This window comes from Haliotis rufescens, unplaced genomic scaffold, assembly GCF_023055435.1.
Source record: "Haliotis rufescens isolate VD_foot unplaced genomic scaffold, xgHalRufe1.0.p SCAF_12, whole genome shotgun sequence".
Classification (NCBI taxonomy): domain Eukaryota; kingdom Metazoa; phylum Mollusca; class Gastropoda; order Lepetellida; family Haliotidae; genus Haliotis; species Haliotis rufescens.
Genome location: NW_025963802.1, coordinates 18,678,423 through 18,702,233, shown reverse-complemented (window position 1 = coordinate 18,702,233; position 23,811 = coordinate 18,678,423). Strand labels below are relative to the sequence as shown.

Below are 23,811 nucleotides of genomic sequence, written 5' to 3'. Positions count from 1 at the left end.
GCAGGGGACAGGGGACAGGGGGCAGGGGACAGGGGACAGGGGACAGGGGGCAGGGGACAGGGGACAGGGGACAGGGAAGGGTGGTGGCGGTGGTGCACGCCACCCAAGTCACGAGCCACATGATAGGGGAATGAAACAGGTAGATACTCAGGTCTTAAGAAGAGGGTGTGCACCCCTGCATCCGTCACCATCCACAAACTCCGCCACAGCCACACACGCATCCCTGGATGTTCCAGTGGATGCTACCGTGCCACCATTGGCTAGTACACAAGCACCGTGTAACAGCATCTCACTGGGTGCAGCATCTTGATGTTGCAGAAGGTGTTCTGCCGGGATACATAGTTTCAAGACCAATAATATCAGTGAATAATCTACATATCTCGGCAGTAAAATACGGCAGTTGAAGTTAAAGCATCGTTGGTTAAGTAGTACGTAATCTAGACATTCGATCTTGGATACCACATGACCATCAATGAAAAGTTGACATTTAACATGAAATCTACTTAAAAAAGATTAAAAGACATATTTTAGTTGAACGTACCTTACCTCACAGTGATACAAACACCAGTCTCCAATAACGGGGAGGCCACTATGTCGGGTTTCGCATCTGGAAAGGAAGAAAAACTACTTGAAATCAAGACACACAATCTCTCTTTCCGTTTTGCACTGAGTTGATTAGGAAGCAAATGGCGCATTTTATAGTTCCCCATCTGCGAATGTTTTCCTAGTTTTATCAAATCATATCAAGACAGAGGCAACACACTGCCGTCTACATCACACCAATGAGGTAATTGCCATTCTGCTTGTAGAAGTCATGTTATGCATGTACGCTACATTGGAATACACACCATTGCATACAGAATATGCACCGCGAGGCCATCCTTTGGGTTGGGTAGGGTTTGAAGCTCCGCTCACATAAAAAGACGTGTAGAAACACTTAACACTCCTTTGAAAGACAATATTCCCTTCAGGAAACAGCACTTAAACAGACACACCGACAGCTCGGAAGCCTTGGAGGAATTAGATACCACTCATGGAAGTTCTTGAAGGATGGACGCTCTGACAATGTAAAGTGAGGCTATTCTCCGACTTCGACTAATAATAACTGGAAAACAGCTAGGAATATACTTGTCAAGAACTCAGGGCGTGTGAGGTGCAGTCCCAGCCTAGCGTAAGAACCGCTGTGGAGGCATGTGGTAGAGGTAACCTAAATTAGCATAACTCTAGTACCTTTACACGGGGTATTCTTGTGGAGTGCTGTAACGGAGATTAGTCGTCATATTGGCCGTTGTTCAACACCGGTTGCGTTCTACCGTGGCATTTCAGCGGTAGCAGTAGAGCTATACAGCGCCGGACTTGAATCTGAATACCACGTCTTCCTTTTCTTATACGCATGTATGAGATATCTCTGTGCACACTTAAATATCGGCTTCCATGTTACCCAATGTAATGATGCTGACCTTCAAGCTACTGAGCATCTGTTTGAACGGCGACAAAAGATACATCATGTGACCTGTCGGAGTAATATTACCTAATGGGTTTAACGCCGTGTATTATCTCACGCACTTTGTCATTAATCGAGCTTAATTTCTGTATTTTATTCATGAATGCGTTCATGATAATACGGAAGGGTTTCAGAAATGGAGAAATCGTTTAAATCGTGAAAAAAACCCTAAGACTTTAATGGAACACGTATGTAAGAAAAACACGTATTATTGTGTGTGAGTGAGTATGGTTTTACGCCGCCTTTAGCACCATTCCAGCAATATCACGGCGGGGGACACCAGAAATGGGCTTCACACATACTACCCACGTCGGGAATCGAACCCGGGTCTTCGGCGTGACGGGCGAGCGCTCTAACCGCAAGGCTACCCAACCGCCCCACATGTGTTATAACAAATGGAAATATATGAAGTTTTAAGGAAACTAAATTTAACACGCTTTTACATTAATAGTACCCACTATGAAATGCACGGGTGGTGGGTTGGCCTAGTGGTTAAAGCGTTCAGGCCGAGATCCGGGTTTGATTCCAAACAATTCTGGTGTCCCATGCCGTGATACAGCTTCAAAATTGCGGCGTAAAACCATATTCAATCATTCACTCACTTTAAGCTGCTCAACGAAAAGATAAAAAGGCCATCTAACAAAAACGTGAGTGAGTATGGTTTTACGCCGTTTTTAGCAATATTCAAGCAATTACACGTCGGGGGACACCGGAAATGGGCTTCACACATTGTTCCCCTTTTGAGAATAGAACTCCGGGATTCAATAGAGGTGTCTCTGTACAGGACCGCCGACTATGTAATTAATGCCACGTGTGATCTCAGCACTATTAATTGTACATTTACACGCGGTGACCTTTCACGTCATCACGGTGTAGAAGGAAGTATATGCACTTATGTCGTTATTGAAAAATGTAATATTAATAGCATGTGTGAAAGAACGCATCCATAACACTGCCGGATGATCACATATAACCGAGTGAATCATTCATAAGGCTATTGCTATGCTTGGTGTAGTTCCTGCATCGCATCGTGATTAACATTCATAAATGCATCACCATATCATAGCACATTATCTTGATTACAGTCTCGATTGGTACATCGTTTGTTTTAACCTGTATGGTCTGGGAACCAACAGAAAAGATCATACCATTAACGGCATCGGTGGTCAGGCTCGCTGACTTGGCTTATGCATGTTATTATATTCAAATTGAGTAGATGATGCTCATGATGTCAATCACTGGATTGTCAGACCATGAATGTCAATCATATAGCTGGAATATTGATGAGCGGGGCGCTATATAACAAACAAACAAAGAAAGAAACTATGACACCAATGTTTCATTATTAGGACCCTGTTAATCCGGACACTGCAGTGGTAACAATAGTCCGGATTAACGCGACTCCACTGTAAACAGGGCATTGAGACAATCAGGAATATGAAACTATACCACTGTCTCAGAACTGTTCAAGATGTAAAGGAAAAAATAAAAATAGAATAAACGATTTTTCTTCAAGGTAAAACCTTTGAATATGCTTGAATGACTCTTGTGGTCCAGTGGCTCAAATGGCCCCGTGCCTTACAGCTAATGCCATCTCTACACTGAGCTGAAATCATTAATACAAATGACAGTTATGAATCGCGACAAGGTAGAATATTCCCGAGTAATTGCATATTAATTTCCCATTTCTAAGTATCCTTTACAAAGTCATAAGCCCAAAATAGCTCACGCAAAATTAACGAAAGTTTATTATGAAATGATCACACTCGCTCGATACATTTCTCCGAAGCGGGTCTTCAATCACATCCGTGTATTATGTCCACGCAAAACATTACTAATCTGGGACTAATTCAGTTACAGGCTATTGACATGCTAACGAGTAGTAATTCACCTACTCTAATTGTACGTCAAAGAAAGGAACTCTCTTGTTGAGAGTCAAGTCTAAGTTACCAAGCTAAAACATAAGACGCTAAGGACCACCGATTCTTTCATGTTACTGTAGTCAATCTATCATGGCCTGAAATATTGACTTTAGTTACTGTAATAAGAAAGAATCCTTAACTTCGTCCCATTTTTTGTCCGACGATATAGATTAACTACAGTAAACTCAAAGAATCGGTGGTCCTTAACTCCTTTTGAGTGGTAGATATTTTGTCACGCCATGACAGATTAACTACAGTAATGTGAAAGAATCGGGTGGTTCTTAACTATTTTTGAGTAGTATATTCGCGTTTTGTTAGGGTATGGAAATTCTCCAACGCTCTGAGATGAGATGAGTCTTGCAATGGGGGAGCTTAGTGGTTAAAGCGTTCACTCGTCACTCCAAAAAAGCGGGTTCGATTTCCCGCTCATTTTGTGTCTTCCCTATGATATGACTGGGATAGTGCTTAAACCGTGTAAAAATCCTACTCACATGTAGGTCCATACTGTGATCCTGTCTACCAGATATGAAAAGCAAAGCAAGCTGCGCATATGAACCAGGCAACCAGTTTAATCAGTTCGCACTCTTGGCCTGATCAAACCCATCTGCTGCAGCAGTGCACGCAGGTGAGATGGTGCTAGAGGGCGCTGTTTGCACAACAGCGGGTAACGTATACCTGTGCGCCACGTGCATGGTTAGCTTGCTGAGCGGGTGCAGAAGAGCTACACAAAAGCCACACACTCTCACTCCCCTCCTCATATTGTTGTAATTACCAGACCGATCTTACAAGGCATGGTTGATCTTCCGTGTCCGTTACATATGTTTTGTTATTACATTTATTACAAGATTAAGCACGAAATAATGTTTTCGATAAAATCAAGCATGGATTTGAAGGCTGTTGCACTAATATTTTAATCACGATGTAGAAATGAAACGAATTGATGAGGGTTTGTTTGGGCGTGTACACAATGGGGATGTACATTGGCCACGTGGGAATTAAATCAAACACTGAAACTAATTGCCAAATTGAATCAGTAAATTAATTGCTTTAACATACTTCTGGACAAGATGACATATTACTTTTTATCTATATAGATGTGATATATTTTGAGGTTACAGCCATTCATAGACACAAAACATCATATGAAATAAATAATAAATACAATAACGTTTTTATAAATTCAAATAGTGATACTATATTCATTTGCTATGGTGGAAGCAAATGAAATAAACGAAATGATGTGGTGTGGCGAAATGATGAAGGAAATGATGTGGTGTGGCGATGGATCTCTCAGCCTGCTGTAGCATTGAACACTTTTACACTCAACCAATTGGTATGAATTTTATGAGCATTTCCTAATCTGGGAAGACCCGTGAAGATCCGGGGTAGAATAGGTCTTCAGCGACCAAGGTTGGCCATAAATTACGACTATGCTTGTCGTAAAAGGCGACTAACGGGATCGGGTGGTCAGGCTCGCTGACTTGGTTGATACATGTCATCGATCCCAAGTCCGTGGATCGATACTCATGATATTAATCACTGGATTGTCTCGTCCAGACTCCATTATTTACAGACCGCCGTCATATAGCTGGCATATTGCCGAGTGCGGCGTTAAACAACAAACCAACCAACCAACCTAATCTGGGAAATGTGCCAGTTCGAGCGGACCAGAAAGGGTTGTTGTAAAACCTGACCTACATTACAGGTGATTGTTTGTCTAGTAAAATTCATTTTTTAAATTTATTTAGCTGGTTAAATGTCAGGCACTGTTTCGTCCAAAAGGCCACGCCGGTGGATCACGACCCCAACACATTACAAATAGGACAGCTTCTACAGTACCTGGCTACGTGTATACACCATGTACTGTCTAAACGTGAACTTGCATGTATCATTCACCCATTATAACCATTGCACGTGTACGTGACGTGCATGTACGTGTGTGTGTGTGTTTGTGTGGCTGTTTGTACTAGTCCGGTGAGGAGAAAAAAAGGGGGTTTAACGTCGCGCCCAAGATTATTGCACTTATATAGCGACATGCATGTACGCGCGTATGTGTTTGTGTGGCTGCTTGTACTAGTCCGGACTGATGCCGATTTATAGTGCTAGCTCACTGAGATACCATGCCGCAGTTTAACAGGAATACCCCACTCAGATACAGTATACTGACTCCGAGCCGACCAGTCCTTGTTAAAGCCCCTTAATGCCGAGCGCTAGACAGGGTAACACAAGGTATCATCTTTTAACGTCTTTTGGTATGACGCGGCCGGGGATCGAACCCCGGACCTTCGGCTCTCCGGGCGGACGCTCTATCACTAGACCACTGAGGCGGGCGCACATATATGAAAACAAACCAATGTTATAGTTATTCAAACATTGTCAATAAAAAGGTCTTTTATCAACAACAGAAACCCTTTTCGAGAGTCCATTTAAGGATCCCGACCATATTATAAGCATAAAAAAAGACTCAGGCAAAAAGTCATATGGTAATGATTAAGCTTCTAACTTATAGTCTTTTATGAGGATTTTAATGATACATTATTTAAAAATTATGATTAATGATACAACTCGTTGTCAATGGTGACTAGATACGAACCTTCTAATGATGAAATGCATACCACATATGACCCCTCAGCATCAACAGTCACGTTCACAGCCAGGATCGCGTATATCCGATATCACCACTATGTGATGCGCTAAATAACACCTTGTCATCTTCGATGTATTTTCTATCCGTTGTTGTGAATGTCTACACGACTAATGACCTCCAGTGGTCTCATGTTTGACCTCCTTCTTTCAGGAACAGGGTGAACCATTGTGTGAGGCAGTGAGGTCATTGCTCCGGTACTGGCAGCGCCACCAACACACTGTTTAGCGTACTAATTGAGGAGATACACGGGGACATACTGTTGTAAAATGCTCTCACATACTAGCACACCCAGTCGTGCATTAGTGTGTTTAGTTCACATTGAGTGAAGAGGAACAAATAAATACACCAGCTAAACTCTTTAACGTGTCTCCCATAGCCAACTGACAGCTTCAGATGCGTTTCCTTCCCTGATATTCTTGAACATGTCCAACACATTCTCCCCGCAACACCATGCCTTCTCTCATTTGTTTCAAGACCCGTCCATTTTACATTCCGACGACACATTGTAAAGAAAAAAAATCAGAGCGTTAGAGTGACTTTAACAAGTACTCGTGGGTAAGTGATAGCTTGAAAACCCTTTCGTTTTACCATCCTTGAACATGTTAAACCCCTCCCAGCCACTGCCGCGAGCTGTATCGCATCTTCAAAGATCTTGAGAGAATTTAAAGAGCATGGTCGAAACAAGATTAAGAAAACTATTTAAAAAACAGAACTTGTGTTGAATCACACAAACAATATACTAAACAAATACCAAATTTGATTTTTAAAAGTGGCGAAATAATGGTCATAAATATTTGTTTTTAAATAAAGGTGCAGTGGTGGCCATATTGAAAAATTGGAATTGGGTGTTATCATTTGTGCCAGCATGGTCCTTTTCAGTGAGTGAGTGAGTGAGTATGGTTTTACGCCGCTTTTAGCAATATTCCAGCAATATCACGAAGGGGGACACCAGAAATGGGCTTCACACATTGTACCCATGTTTGGAATCGAGCCCGGGTCTTCGGCCTGACGTGCGAACGCTTTAACCACTAGGCTACCCGACCGCTCCAGAATCATTGTGTAGTGGTCTCTGAGGAAAGGTGTAGAAATTAGTGATATGGTCAAAGTATAAAGGTAAAAACAAGCTCAAAAATATAAAATATCAAATTAAATATGAAACATGCTTGTTGAGTTCCACCACTATTTAACAATTTTTCAATTTTACAATCCTGTGAAAAACAGGAAACGCTTGTGTCACCGGGGGAATTGGGTTAAGGAAATCTATTTGCACAGACCGACAGAAGAATAGAATTATAAAATTGTGTTATAATGGCATTAAATCATGCCGATACCGGTGATGGTGTCGCTGTTTCAGTGTAATTGTGTCTGGCACTCGCTTAAAGAAACACTCAGTCAGTGTGTCCCAGAAACAGTAATCACTGTCTGTATAATCCGCTTGTGTAAGACCTGGCAGTGGCGTTTCGTAATTCTGCAGTATAATGGACAGTACCGCCACTGACGAGACCATCTGCATACGTTATCATGTAGAAGCAACGATTTGCTAACAACAGTACTTATCTTTATACTCATTTTTATTTTATACTCATTATCTTTATACAAATTTGGTGTCTCTGTGTATCTTCATGATGGACTCAAGTTCTTGAATATGTTGCCTTCATTTTCTTGTTTGTTTATTTGATTGTGTATATCTATATACCAAAATATGTGAGTATGGATTTACGCCGTTTTAGCGATATTCAACCAATATGACGTTAGGGGACACCCGAAATCGGCTTCAAACATTGTACCCATTTGGTGAATCGGGCCGGGTTTTTGGCGTGACGAACGAGCACTTTAACCGCAAGGCTTACCCACCGCCCCCTTAAAACATGTGAGAGATTAAAAAATAAAACAATACGAAGACATTCGAAAAATGCAGAACACACCCTCGCCCGTCTCCAACACGCAGAGTGAGTGAGTGTGTTAAAATTTAACATCGCATCGGCATTATTTCAGCCATATAGCGACCCAACACACAGAGAGACTTGGGCATAAAAAGGTAGACGTGTTTTTATTAAAATACGATTAACTGCAGTACTTGAAGGGCTCCTTTTGAATTCTATAACAGTTGCAAGTATGAATCTTTTAGGAAAATGATGCTCTTTGATTTGAGAATTAGCCTCTTGACCAATTCTGCTAGATCACATAATAGCCAGGAACTGTATCCATTAAAGATAATGATGTCATTGCATCCGTTCCCTTCCTGGCTACTGAGTTAAACTCTTGTTGAGAGTTAGGGTAAGTTGGTGGTTAATGGCTCGTCTCACTACATAAGGGGGGCGGTAGGGGAGCCTAGTGGTTAAAGCGTTCGCTCGTCACGCCGAAGACCCGGGTTCTATTCCCGACATCGGTACAATAAGTGAAGCCCATTTCTGGTGCCCCCCTCAGTGATATTGCTGGAATATTGCTAAAAGCTAAAAGCGGCGTAAAACCATACTCACTCGCCCACTCACTCACTCACTCACTAACATAGTTAATATGCATCCGGAGCCTGTTCAATTAATGCCTGACTAATATAAGCTATTCCAATGACTTGATACGTTTCAGTATTTCAATTTAAATACAAAGATAAAAATAGTGTCACGGAACAGTAGCTCACCTGGATATGTAAACAACAGTTCTATACGACACCAATGATATGTACTCATCACAAGTAGAACAATACATGACAAAGTTCAGCCCCCGCTGCCAATTTCAGTGGAGAAGTTGACAGAGACAATTACAGTTTGAGAGAATATAAAAGCATGGACGAAATTAAAACTATTGCAAAAATAGAACAATAAACTACACAAATAAATTTCATTGTGAAAAATGGTCAAATGCTCATAAATAGTGTGTTTTCAATAACTGCAATGGCGGCCATATTGAAAATCGCGTTCCGTTAGGTGATATCTTTGGTGAGGACCACCTCCGTGGTCTAGCGGTAGAGCGTCCGCACGGAGAGCGGAAGGTCCGGGGTTCCATCCCCGGCCGCGTCATACCAAAAGACGTTAAAAGATGGTACTTGTTGTTACCCTGTCTGGCATTAAGGGGCTAAAACAAGGACTGGTCGGCTCGGAGTCAGTATTCTGTGTCTGAGTGGGGTATTCATGTTAAACTGCGGCATGGTATCTCAGTGAGCTAGAAGTATAAATCGGCACCAGTCCGGACTAGTACAAGCAGCCACACAAACACACACACGTACGTGCACGTCGCTATATAAGTGCAATAATCTTGGACGCGACGTTAAACCCCATTTCACCTCACCTCACCTATCATTGGTGAGAAGAATCATGGCTAGTTTCAGCTTAATTGGTTAAGTGGTTTCTGAGGTTCTTGCTGGTTGCTGCCCGGGGATGTACATTTTGATAATTCTGTAGCATGGTCAAAGTGCAGAGGTTAAAACAAGGGCACAATTGTGAACATCGCAAAATAAGAAACACGTATGTTGAGCTCTACCTCCAACTACATATAGGTCAAATTTCGTTAGATTTTTTATAAACAAAACAGCCAGTAACGGCCATAAATGGCTTTTCCAATATTGTTGCCGTCGCGGCCTTATTAAAGTCGGATTTCACGTTAGTAGGAAGAAACATGTGAAGTTTCGACTTCATTGGCGTAGTTGTTTCTGAGGGGGATACAGTTTACTACGGAAGCCTTTTAGGGCCATTTTTTTTGTTTTTTTGTTTTTTGGATACTATCTTGAGATTTTTAAGATACTAAGTTGAAATTTCAAGATACCATCAAGAAATTTCAAGAAACTAAGTTGAAATTTCAAGATACTATCTTGACATTTCAACTTAGTTTCTTGAAATTTCAACTTAGTTTCTTGAAATTTCAACTTGCTTCCGTAGGCTTCCGTAGGATCTTGATATTTCAAGATTATTCACTTCAAAAGTATTTTTACATCTTAGGATGTTAACTTGAAAATGTTAGGATGTTAACTTGAAAATTCAACTTAGTATCTTGAAATGTCAACTTAGTATCTTGAAATTTCAAGATTGTCTCTTGAAATTTCAAATTAGTTTCTTGAAATTTCAACTTTGTATCTTGAAATTTCAAGATACAGTATCGAAAAAAATTAAAAAAGACAAATGGACCTAAAAGGCTTCCGTAGTTTATGTCCAAAATGCTGCTGGCAATCATATTCTATTTCCCTCGAACAAACTTTTAACTAAATAATTACGAGATGGTGCCTCTTTCAACAACATAGTTTCATGCTTCTGGCCCTTTATGTTTTCGAGAAGATTTCTGACTTTGTTGTTTTTTAATATAAAAAATTGCGATAAGGCGGCCATTTTGAAGTACTGTTCCAATTTTGGTTTATTTACTTGAACACTATTTACAGTCACGAACATCAACACACAATTTCAGGTGAATCGATCACGATATTTCGAGTAGTCGAAAATGCAAAAGGTTTATGAACGACCACGAATTTCTAGCCAGGTGAGCTTAAATACATCCTGTATTTAACAACATGCCGACAGTCGAAATGTTGAGGTCGGCAACTGAAAATAGGTCACCCGGAAACAAGCAGCACATTTTATACGCCTATATATAGTACCGTATGTTAAACGTGTGTATAACATGGCAACATCATCACGAGTTCCTATTGCATTGTGTGTAGACTATATATGGATATGTTATAGATGTCACATGACAGTGCTTCAAAACGTGCCCCAGCCGTGAGGTCGCAGCGTCCTGGGCGACAGGGAGGTCGGAGTACACGCCTGTGAACCGGACAAAAGACAATACCCCGTCGACAACCGATTATACTGTTGACTGCCGGCAACGTTGTGGACTGCACCGTGAACTGCGAATAATAGTTTGTCTCTTCCTTTCAGAGATAAAGTGTCTTTAAACGCTGATTGGAAAAGTAGTCTGTTTTAACAAGCCATTTACAAAATATTAAAAGGTTTGTCCTTAGGAGCCCATTAATAGAGCTTGGGGGTTAACAAGTGGTCTGGCTGATTGTGTGTCTTGCGGCGGTAAGAACGATTGACTTGGCCGAATGTCATCTGACGTTGAGAACGAGTGATCTGGCCGAATGTCATCTGACGTTGAGAACGATTGACTTGGCCGATTGTCATCTGACGTTGAGAACGATTGACCTGGCCGAATGTCATATGACGTTGAGAACGAGTGATCTGGCCGAATGTCATCTGACGTTGAGAACGAGGGATCTGGCCGAATGTCATATGACGTTAAGAACGATTGACTTGGCCGAATGTCATATGACGTTGAGATCGAGTGATCTGACCGAATGTCATATGACGTTGAGAACGAGTGATCTGGCCGAATGTCATATGACGTTAAGAACGATTGACTTGGCCGAATGTCATATGACGTTAAGAACGATTGACTTGGCCGAATGTCATATGACGTTGAGATCGAGTGATCTGACCGAATGTCATATGACGTTGAGATCGAGTGATCTGGCCGAATGTCATATGACGTTAAGAACGATTGATCTGGCCGAATGTCATATGACCTTAAGAACGATTGACTTGGCCGAATGTCATATGACGTTGAGAACGAGTGATCTGGCCGAATGTCATATGACGTTAAGAACGATTGACTTGGCCGAATGTCATATGACGTTGAGATCGAGTGATCTGGCCGAATGTCATATGACGTTGAGAACGAGTGATCTGGCCGAATGTCATATGACGTTAAGAACGATTGATCTGGCCGAATGTCATATGACCTTAAGAACGATTGACTTGGCCGAATGTCATATGACGTTGAGATCGAGTGATCTGACCGAATGTCATATGACGTTGAGAACGAGTGATCTGGCCGAATGTCATCTGTCGTTGAGATCGAGTGATCTGGCCGAATGTCATCTGACGTTGAGAACGAGTGATCTGGCCGAATGTCATATGACGTTGAGAACGAGTGATGTGGCCGAATGTTATCTGACTTTGAGAACGAGTGATCTGGCCGAATGTCATATGACGTTGAGATCGAGCGATCTGACCGAATGTCATATGACGTTGAGAACGAGTGATCTGGCCAAATGTCATATGACGTTAAGAACGATTGACTTGGCCGAATGTCATATGACGTTGAGATCGAGTGATCTGACCGAATGTCATATGACGTTGAGAACGAGTGATCTGGCCGAATGTCATATGACGTTAAGAACGATTGATCTGGCCACATGTCATATGACGTTAAGAACGATTGACTTGGCCGAATGTCATATGACGTTGAGATCGAGTGATCTGACCGAATGTCATATGACGTTGAGAACGAGTGATCTGGCCGAATGTCAAATGACGTTAAGAACGATTGACTTGGCCGAATGTCATATGACGTTGAGATCGAGTGATCTGACCGAATGTCATATGACGTTGAGAACGAGTGATCTGGCCGAATGTCATATGACGTTAAGAACGATTATCTGGCCGAATGTCATATGACGTTAAGAACGATTGACTTTGCCGAATGTCATATGACGTTGAGATCGAGTGATCTGACCGAATGTCATATGACGTTGAGAACGAGTGATCTGGCCGAATGTCATATGACGTTAAGAACGATTGACTTGGCCGAATGTCATATGACGTTGAGATCGAGTGATCTGACCGAATGTCATATGACGTTGAGAACGAGTGATCTGGCCGAATGTCATATGACGTTAAGAACGATTGATCTGGCCGAATGTCATATGACGTTAAGAACGATTGACTTGGCCGAATGTCATATGACGTTGAGATCGAGTGATCTGACCGAATGTCATATGACGTTGAGAACGAGTGATCTGGCCGAATGTCATCTGTCGTTGAGATCGAGTGATCTGGCCGAATGTCATATGACGTTGAGAACGAGTGATCTGGCCGAATGTCATATGACGTTGAGAACGAGTGATGTGGCCGAATGTTATCTGACTTTGAGAACGATTGATCTGGCCGAATGTCATATGACGTTGAGATCGAGTGATCTGGCCGAATGTCATATGACGTTCAGATCGAGTGATCTGGCCGAATGTCATATGACGTTGAGAACGAGTGATCTGGCCGAATGTCATCCGACGTTGAGAACGAGTGGTCTTGCCGAATGTTGTATGTCGTTCAGAACAAGTGGCCAGTCTGACTTAACGTCATAGATCGTCCGGAAAGAGCGACCTGGCTGATGGTATGTCATATAGCGTTCAGAAGGATTGACTTGGCCGAATGTAATCTGGCGTTCAGAAGAGTGTCTGGGTGATTGTATGTCGGAGTTGCCAAGGGCAGATACTCTTATGGTGCCAGGCACTTTTTGAAACCGAACTTCCCTTGTAGGGAAAATCATGTGTTTCTTTCCAATCCCATAAAGAGGTCGTGACGTTTAAAGCAATATAATTATACATATTAGCAATAACACTTAGGATGACCAGTTTGTCAAAACTGTACGCGTTGAAACATGTTTGTAAATACATTTATTCGTTTATGACTGCTAACTTTTTATATATCCAAAAATTTAAAAGGGAAACTATTACGTAGTGTTTTACTTTTATGAACCATCAATTTTATCATTAAGCGTGGATCTCGCAAATAGTACCCCGTCGTTCTCTGCATTCTAACGCCACGACTGGAAATCACGTCAAACGATACTGGGTCAGATTGTTTGTGTTTATTTACAACTTTCAAAGAGCTGTTGATTTCTGTCATCACTTGATTTACAACGCGAAAGTCTTACGCGAGCTGAAACTTACAACTGTTGACGTTAAGGCAACACGTAACTCGGAGAGAGGCAAGTCTTCACTTAATGTGACTGTTTATGATCGACGATAATCTCTTCATATGCATGTACTGAAATTAACGATCTTGTGCAACTGACAGAAACGTGTAAATACCTTTCGAAAAAGCTGCTATCTGAGAGAAATCTTTTAATGCTAATGATTTGCTAGCAAAAACAAACGTCTGTCGGTACTGCATTCCGTCACGCGCGTCCGATCGGTTGGTGCCTGGGTGTCGATTGGGGATTCATTCTGTGATCTGCGATAAGACAAATTATACCGGCTTGTCTGCTCATCTCCTTGGTTTGAAACACCTACTCTCGTTAAATGCACGTGACCTTAAGACATGTACGGCACGTGTTTGGGATACTATTTGGCGTTACGCGACAACCCACGAGATCTCGCGAGACAGATTTAGGAGCACTATTATCTCCATACGGCACAGTCTCAGACGCTTCGCGTCATTAGAAAGGAAAATTGTGAACTATGTTGATAATATTTCCCTGACTCCTGGTTTTAGCACATCCACGGGGTGGGATGGGACTGAAGCGAAACGATCAGGCGCCAAAGGGTGGCAGTTATTTTATTTTGCTACATGTAAACACCAAATCGCTTCAAATACGGAAATACGAAAGTTTTTCTTAGATTTGCAGTAAATGCCAGTTGCATGGGATCTGGAGAAACAGATAAAGCAATTGAGCAGAAATAAAGGTTACCTATTACCCGATAATGATGTTATTACAAACTTTAAATTTGTCTTTTTGATCTGATGTCAACCAGAATACCCTATCTTGTTTGCATACCTTTCTGGGATCTGGTTCTTTTGTGCTTGCCTATTTTAGAATGAGTCAACATTCTTAGGATCACGAAGCAGTCATCTTGATCCCTGGTAAGATATCCTGGACCGTGTAACAACGGGTTCTGACAGACTGGCTGGAACTCGTATACAATCATGTCGCGACTGTAGCAATCGGAACGATCTGCGGTGCTTCTTACGGAAGGAGACGATGAATCCGAATGATTAATCGCACGAGTCGGAAGAGCTACAGTTTTATGTGGCGATGATGAGTATCTGTTAACGATGGCAAGATTTGAATGCATAATTCACGTATCATATCCATCCACAAATACGTAATATGGCGTGTTTTTGTTGCGTATCGTATGCCACAAGCTGTTGACTTTTTAGAGAGAAGTACTCTTATAGAGTAAATGTGTTCAAGTAAATGTTCGACATAACTCACCCTCTCGGGGCTTATTGCTTTTAAGAGGTGTTTGTTACGAGTCTGAGAGCCACGGCATTAATAGTAATATTATTTTACAGACAAAACACACGGCCTAGAGGGTCTGATTTATGAATACACTTGATATATATATAGTACATATCGCGGGATGTCTGTTTACTTAATTTAACATTTAAGCACGAACAACTTTAGCCGGGTTGTGCAGCATGTTGCATTATCATGGCCAGGCAGATGTGACTCTCTTTTGAAAATGCCGGCTGGGAGTCAGAACGTTTGGTTTAACGCTGCTTTCAAGTGTCAGCATTGATGAGAAACGTCCATATTCATGGAAAGTCGTTGATGTCTTAGAGTAAGTAATTTACTATCACGGGCATGCTGGCGATAAACCATGGACCACAATCCGAGCGGCTACAGGATTCGAACCCACAAGCCCTGCTTAACTCCCTCAAAACAAGTGACGACAAAACGACCGGTAAACCATAGCAGAAGAACGAAGACTTCCATCAGTGCTTTCAGATATGATCGTATCACCGTCACAGGTAACATGCCTGTAATATGGAAGCAAGAAGTCTAAAAGTGAAGAAGCTACCCGGACAACTGTAAAAGATGACACCAGGTGTTCGCGAAACAGGATCCGTAAGCCACGAAGCCAATGAGTGAGTGAGTGAGTTTGGTTTAACGCCGCTTTTAACAGTATTCCAGTTATATTACGGCGTGTCAGCTTAATGTGGGAGGAAAGCCCCAAGGGATGCAGGTCTCAGACGTTTACCACTTCGGTGAAACCCACGAGCACGGGTTTGGTGCTGACAAACCTAGAAACAAAATCGGGGCGAGCCGGGATTCGAACCCACAATCATAGGTTTCTGGCGTGCCCAAGGGACGCAACTCTGCACAGCGAATCGCGGCGCCTTAGACGACTGGGCCACCCGTGCCCCCCCCCCACGAAGCCAATTTGACAAACATGTAAAATTGTTTAATAACCAGTTGTACGTTTATTGCACCGGACAAATGGTATAAAGAACACCTACTTCAGTGGTTCTATCTGCAGTAGCTACTGTAAGCTGTGAGTGAGTGAATGAGTGAGTGAATTCATTCTTAACGCCAGTATTATTCTATCTATACGACGACCAGCACATAGGCCAGTCTGTGTCTGGAATCTCGACGGGGAAACTAAAAGCTTTGAGTTTTGAGGATAAAGAAATATGAAAGGACAGAAAGTCCGAATAATGAGTAGCTGCCACCAGGATAATAGTTCCTGATACGGAATTAGATGAATGGTATCGGCTGGCGTTGTCAACTCTCATTCAGGCGCGTCATTGAAGGCGACATGGCGTACGTGTCACCAAAGGAACGCATAGCGTTCTGACATGCCGGGAGATGCCATGAATAGTTAAGATGGTTTTCCAAAAGATGAATACTAAACACCTTGAACTAATCCACAATGCTCACATCCTCTACATCCATTTATTTCGTCAGAAGAAAAATTATGGCTGTCATATGCCATTCTCATTACACTAAACGACTCCTACCAATCACTCTATTGCGCCAGAACAGTCTCGGTAGATCTTGCATCTTCTTTAGAACTTCCACTGTGATACCCAACCACTGTCGTTCATTGACCTATATGTTCCGAATGGGAGAAGCATTCATCCTCTTCGAAGCTTAACTCAACAATTTACTTTCCAACATCCGAACATATTGATTTTATTGAACTGGACAAAGACCTCCGAAGCACTAATCTGTCAATACAATTGGTCGGTTTAAATAGAGATGCAGGTTCCATTTCTGCTGTAGTCCCAGCGAGCTTGCATGTTGACGTTGGGCATTGATTTGTCTTGCAGTCAATGCAGTGTTTTATGATTTTCAATAAGATAAGATTGTCAAATAAACTTTACGTATTTAGTATTGAGTCAGCCTGTAATCAGTATTTAGCGCAGCATAATGCGGCGTTTGCCATTATCGATCTCCCGATGTTCAATTTGAGAAGGTTACCGCTTCGCTCCAGGGGTGCGCGGACCGCATTAGCGGAGGCTAGGCAGCCAATTGAAGCGTATTTCATTCTGACAAATAAACGCATTGACAATGGTTTTAATTTCCGACGTATGGAGTGAACGTTTTATGTGAAATAACACATTGTAAAGGCGTCGTCAAGACTCCATGTTTGTTTGTTGTGTGTTTACAAGTCAGACTGCATGGCAACATTACCTCCGGTCTTGCAGCCGACGTTTGGTGAGCTTTATTGCAATAAACTTGATAAACGGCTATTGGGCAATATCAGACCGCGTTGGAAGAAATGATTCGATATTGCTGCAACAATAATGCAGTTATTCGAAACACAGATGCCTTTGAGACAGAATACGTAACATCAGTCACTGTTCCGAGAGCACGACAAAGAATACGTGAGAGAACGATTGTTTTTTTGTTTGTTTGTTTAACGCTGTTTAATGCTGTATTCTAGCTATATGATGACGGTTTGTACATATTCGAGTTTGGACCAGACAATCCAGTGATTTACATCACGAGCACCAATCTACGTAATACGGTGATATGCATCAAGAACTCCTCTGGCGACAAGCTGGCGTTACTGAAGACCAATTCTATCCCGGATCTTCACGGGTGGAGAAAGAGTGAATCAATAGTGTGGTATGCCGCAGTCAGCAATATGTCACGACGTACAATAGGTTCTGGGGCAGACACAACCAATGGCATACAGCTTGAAAGATCGCTGCTGTCTGCTATTAGGACACGCAAGCACCAGGTCACACATTGTGACCTTTCAACAGAAGTTTAAGTCGGGTCTGACGACACTCATGAGGTTATAGTCATGAGTCAGGATATAAGAGACCTATTTTTCCCCGGAATTTCCATGAGGCAGGGAGGAAAAATCGAGAAGAATCTATCGACCAGATCTTTTAATCATCCTCACATAGACGAGGATAATTTCAAATAACCTTAATACGTTTGCCAGGAAAAGGCCCATTATTCATCCCAGGAACCACACTACTATTGATGTTCACTATTTAAAACGTCGCTTTGCGCTTTCGGTCCACGTTAAGCTCACACACCGTGATAAAACAGAAAAACTGTCGAAAACAGTTAACCACCGGTTTGCCAGGCCGTTGTGTGATATGGCTGTAAAATTGCCGACTGCTAAGGCGGAAAAATGTTCTCTGACTTAATCACATACGTTAGAAGCTATCGTATGTTATGTTACGGCATTTTGAATCGTGTAACCATCATTCAGTGGCAGTGGCAGTGGTCGATAGGGTGTATCATTAATGGCCGTTAGTCATTAGGGCACGTATATCATCCAAAAAGTTAATTTCTGAAATGCCAGTTTTGAGAAGCATGTGTGTGAGTGTGTGTGTGATGGAGTATGTGTGATGGCGAGTGTCTGTGGTTTATGTGAGTACGTATGTGTGACTGTGCGATGGAGTGTGTGTATGTATATATACTAGTACAGTAAACTACGGTTATAACGAACTCGTTCGTATTAACCGTAGTTCGTTATAAGCATATATACATCATTTATACAACAAATGGTCGGGACTAAAAACAAAGTTCGTTATATCGGTGTGTTCGTTATAAACGTAGTTTATTGACTATGTGTGACTGTGAGATGGAGTGTGTGTTTGTGTATATATATATTTTTTATGTTTCTGTATGTATGTGTGTGTGTATATATATATATATATATATATGTGTGTGTGTGTGTGATGGTATGTGTGTGTATATATATATGTGTGTGCGTGTGTGATGGTATGTTTGTGTGTGTATATATATGTGTGTGTGTGTGCGTGTGTGTGGTGGTATGTGTGTGTGTGTATATATATATATGTGTGCGTGTGCGTATGTACGTGTTAGTGTGAGTTTGTGATGGAGTAGGTATATGTGTGTTAGTGTGATAGTGCGGTGCGGTCTCTGACTGGCCGCTTCCGATGTTGATCGATGGTTGTCGGACCGTTTACGTTTCTATCCACCTTGCAGTGTAAACTCCACACCGGCAGTATAGGGTGAGACCCCACACTCTGACAGCCAACATTCACAACATGTTGTAGGTAATTAGCTAGATACCTTACCAGGCTAGTGCTGCTTCCGCATCTCAAGTCTGTCATACCTTACTCACAATGCAGACAAGATAAGGAAAGAAGGATGGGGAGGGTATCTGGGTATAAACAAAACAAACAAGAGCGCACATACAGCGTGTTTTCTGTTGACACTCCAGCGAGTCCAAGTGTCAGTGTATGGAGTTGACAGACAAATGACCCTTATCGGGGTGAACTGAGACTTTTACCGATCCTTACAATACTCAAGGACTGAACTCCTAACACGACTGGGTCTTTTATGGTGTAAGACCATGGGTTTTTTCATTACTTTTTCAAAACTTACTTTGATAGGGAGGGGGTTATTTATTAATTTATTTGGGTTAAATATCTGTGAGGTGAAATGGGGTTTAACGTCGCGTTCAAAATATGATGCACTTATGCGTATATATGTGGGTCTCCTGTACTAGTCAAGACGAATGTCGGTATTATATAACGCTACTCTACTGGTATACCATGGACCTGTTTATATGGATACTACACTAACACACGGTGTACAGTCACCTTCAGCCCACCAGTCCTAGTTTTCGCCCCTGAATGCCTGCAGGCAACGCCGAGTACGATATTTTAATGTATTTTGGTAAGACGGCTAGGGAATCGAACCTTAGACCTTCTGCCCTCCGGCCAGTCTGTGCACAGCGCCAGGGATAGGTTCTATAACTGTGTATAAGTAAACTTGATTCTACTGTATCTCTCTCTGCTACTAGTACCCACTGAGGCTCGAAGTACGACCAGACTGATCAATAATGTTCACGGCCAGGTTCCACTGTGTATCTGACATACAATGAATGGCATAGGGTTTGGAATCTAGACTAAGTGCAAAAACGACATTTGAGATTAAAAAAAACTTTCATAAATAAATCTTAAAAGGGGCGAGCAAGAATTTTATCTAATCCTGAAACAACCAGTTCATTCTTCATACACCTATCTCTTGACTTCCAGTCAGTACATAAGATCCCCCTCGATAGTATTCAGTCTGTTACTATTGTGTAGACTTGCACAAGTCCCTAAGGCAATAATTAGTAGTTTAAATCATAATTTCGAACATACAATTAAGAACAACTTGTCCCCATAAGAGACTCAAGTGCTTACTGTCCTGTACTGTCTTGTACTGATCACATATCTAGACTTGCCTATTATGAGGATAGAATTACTACACAGCAATCAAAACCTTTATGCGGACATCCAGAGCTGGGCGGACTGTGTCTCTTTTGGTTTCAAGGAGTGAAAAATTTGTGAACAGATTAAATCAAACACATGTTGCTTCATGTGAAGATTTCTTTAAGGTAACTCTCTTTTCATTCGACTTTGATTGGAAAACAACATTTTCATGTTGAAAGACATTAACAGACTGATGAATATGTTTGTCTTACAGCATTGACATGCCTTATTTACACACCTAAGTATATTTTCACGTGAACGGAGCATTAGATGACAATCACAATGTGTAACCGAGCTTATTGTGTATAATCGTACCCCGATAGCAAAGAACAATGCTAATGATATCAACCACTGTTTTAAGAACGAAGATGATCTTTCGGTATTCGTGAAATTAAAATTAATCATATTTTCATCCACAGAATAAGGGGCGTTTTGGTAGCCTAGTATTACACGCCCACTCTCATCACGCCGAAGACACGGGTTCGATTCCCCGCATGGTTACAACTAATGAAGTACATTCTTGGCGAGTTATAGCTAAATGATGCTAAAAGCGCCGTTAAACAAAAGTCAGTCGACGCCTACACCAAACAACCATCAGTTATATACCACAGCTGCAGTCGCACATTTATCAGTAAAGGTACGTCACTGATACTCACATGTACGGTTTGGATATAATTTCTCTACTGTAACGGTTTGATATATCTACTGGTGATGGGTGATGAAATATGCACAGACGCAGTGAGACGCGCCGTTGTCGGGCATTATCAGAGGAGATGAGCAAGCCAGGTGGACTGATATTTAAGAGAACTCTCCGCGAGCATCATAAAACATACAAATATATTATATATATCTGTTTTATGATATAAATATATACATACATAAAACATATATATATATATATATATATATATATATATATATATATATATATATATATATATACGTGTGTTCTGTGTTTGTAGACAACCCATTATCAGAAGGTTTTATTGTGTATTTTTACCTTGGCCGTGCTATACATACACCAGCATCAGCAACCACATTGTATTGTTATAATGAAACCCCCGTAAAGAACGTACACTGGCAGTTATGGGCCGTATAGGGGAATGTTTCTCTGTATAATACCATCCAGCATGGGAAACGACACATTTACTTATCGCAGTCTAAACATTGGCAGGCACGTAATTCAACTGCGGTTCATCCGGGTTTATATAAGGTGGCAGTTTAGCTTCTTTACACCCTATAACTGTCGCGGAGGGTCATGCGGCAGCTTGTTGCACGTGCTGCACATCCGTAGAAAGTGGCTGGAGCGAGACAGAAGGAATTCCATCACAATATAGGTCATATAAACAGTTCCGAGAAACACTGTATCCTTTTAGAACTTCTAAACGACGCTTTCGTGTATGGTGGTCAAGCGAGTCGTCATACTGGCCTCTCCTGGCGTGATCGAAGCCCATTGATTGTGAGATTGTCTGGTGAAGAATTGCAAACTGTCCATATGAAACGGTTAGGTTAATGAATAATCAGTGTAGGGGCCATGCTGTATCGGTATGGGGCCCAGATCATGTCCAGAGAATCTATGGAGAGGTTGTCAAGCAACATGATATATCTCTCCTGTCATTCTGCACGTGTTGGAGACAAGGCCACGTTGGGAATGAAATTGATTATCTAAATTTAAACTAGTACTGTTAAGAGCATAAATGATGATTGTTTAACCTGTATCATGATATACACATATCAAAGCTTAAACAAAGTTCTACTTAACGTAAACAGAAAATGGCTCACAGTTCTAATATAATTAATTATTAAAAATAAAGACAACTAATTATATGTAATTAGGGTTTAATTAAAGTGACATAAAATAACCAATCATTTTATGTCATTGATTTTTTATCTATTTTTTATTACATTGCATGGATAAATTATAAATTTAGAATTTAAAATGGGCGTAAATGTGAAACCAAACTTGTCACTTAAACAAACGGACGCGTCAGATATTTTAAGTTATTATGTAGCCTTTTCTCGTATGATATCGGACTTATTGTGTGTCACGTGATACAAAAATCTTACCTGTCAGACAGTAAATCACACAGTCGGTGTCCCACAGCGATATTAACGGTGCAGTAATGCCAACGATCGGTGCTATTAAGATAGGGATGGAGGAGGTATAATTTACTTCCGCGGCGTCCTCTCGCTCTCAACACACATTACATACCTACGGAGAACAAGTTGGCAAAACATTTTCTGTTTCCATGTTCAGCCAGCAGCATTCATCATGCCAAAACCATAAGCTTGTGTGACTGTTTTTCCACACGTCCAATGATGAGCGTTCCATGCTTATCTGTCTCGGGTGCGAGGCATTCTTGCTAAGAATAGTACGTCTTGTTGCATGCATCAGTTGGGAGTTGTTTCTTTCTGACAATTCCTGAATTGCACAATCTCTTGTCTCCTTATCGATATGGAATCTCAGACACGCGCGCTAATAGTACGGATAAAAGTGACAGGTTTCGTTGAAACCGAAACACTTAAAGCTGATTATGTGTCATTGTCAAATATTTGTACATCTAAATCCTAACAGTATCACAGGTAGGCTGAAATATATAAAAAAGACGAAAAAATGTACATTCAAACCGGTGAGCTAGCCAGGCTGCGAGAAACAAACACGCCCGGACGAGGCTGTTTGTAACGGTATGTGTTTGCTAAAAGCATACCTAATAACCAATCACATTACTCCAGTATCATATCTCAGACCTAGAAAAACTCTTGGTAGAATGCGTGTGAAATTTGGCAAGTCTTGACTGCCACTTTGGTCTTGAACAATACCAACTCTGACATCTGAGACGTGTGTGTTGGTGTATATGGTTCTCTTACAAAACAACTCGACTGCCAAATGTGTGTGAAGAGTGATCAAACATGTATGGGCGAGTAGGTGTTCAGACGTTTGTTTAGCTTACCTATCTGTTTGTTGTGCCACTTTAATCTAAATAAAAGTTTAATTTAATTGTGTGCTTGGATTCGATACAATTACATTTGAGTCATCCGACGCCATTTCGTCGCAGTGTGCCGTGAAAATCACTACGCTGTCTGTGACATTGTAACACTACACGCCGGATAGTTGACTGACAATTACAACAATTAATTGTCTGAAGGAAAAGGGGAGGGGATCGAGATAAAGAGAGACAAAGGGTAGATGAGAGACGCAAGGAGGCGGCAGACAATAAGGGAGAGAAAGAGACGAAAGTAGGTGACAGAGGAGAATGAGAGTAAGAAAAAAATAGTGGTGAGGAAGAGACGAAAATAGGTGGCAGAAAAGTACGGAGCGAAAGAAAAGAACTAGGTATGAGGATATATGGGATAGCAAGGGGGACGAGAAGTGATAAGAAGGAACGGAGAGAGAGAGAGAGAGGGAGAGGGAGAGAGAGAGGGGGGAGAGAGAGAGAGAGGAGGAGCAGGAGAGGCGAACATACGTGGTTATCTCGAAGTAGAGTGGATAGA

General features: G+C 41.6%; 1 protein-coding gene across 13 annotated transcripts in view; it reads right to left on the bottom strand.

Moving 5' to 3' along the window:
* Positions 1–23,811, bottom strand: part of LOC124145661 (5-hydroxytryptamine receptor 4-like) — a 123,431-nt gene that overhangs the window by 47,486 nt on the left and 52,134 nt on the right. For 3 of the 13 annotated variants that reach the window (XM_046515513.2, XM_048393423.1, XM_046515517.2), the window contains one exon: positions 542–607. The gene's annotated coding sequence lies outside the window, so the exon portion shown is untranslated. The other 10 variants (XM_046515515.2, XM_048393424.1, XM_046515519.2 and 7 more) reach the window with 9 other exon arrangements.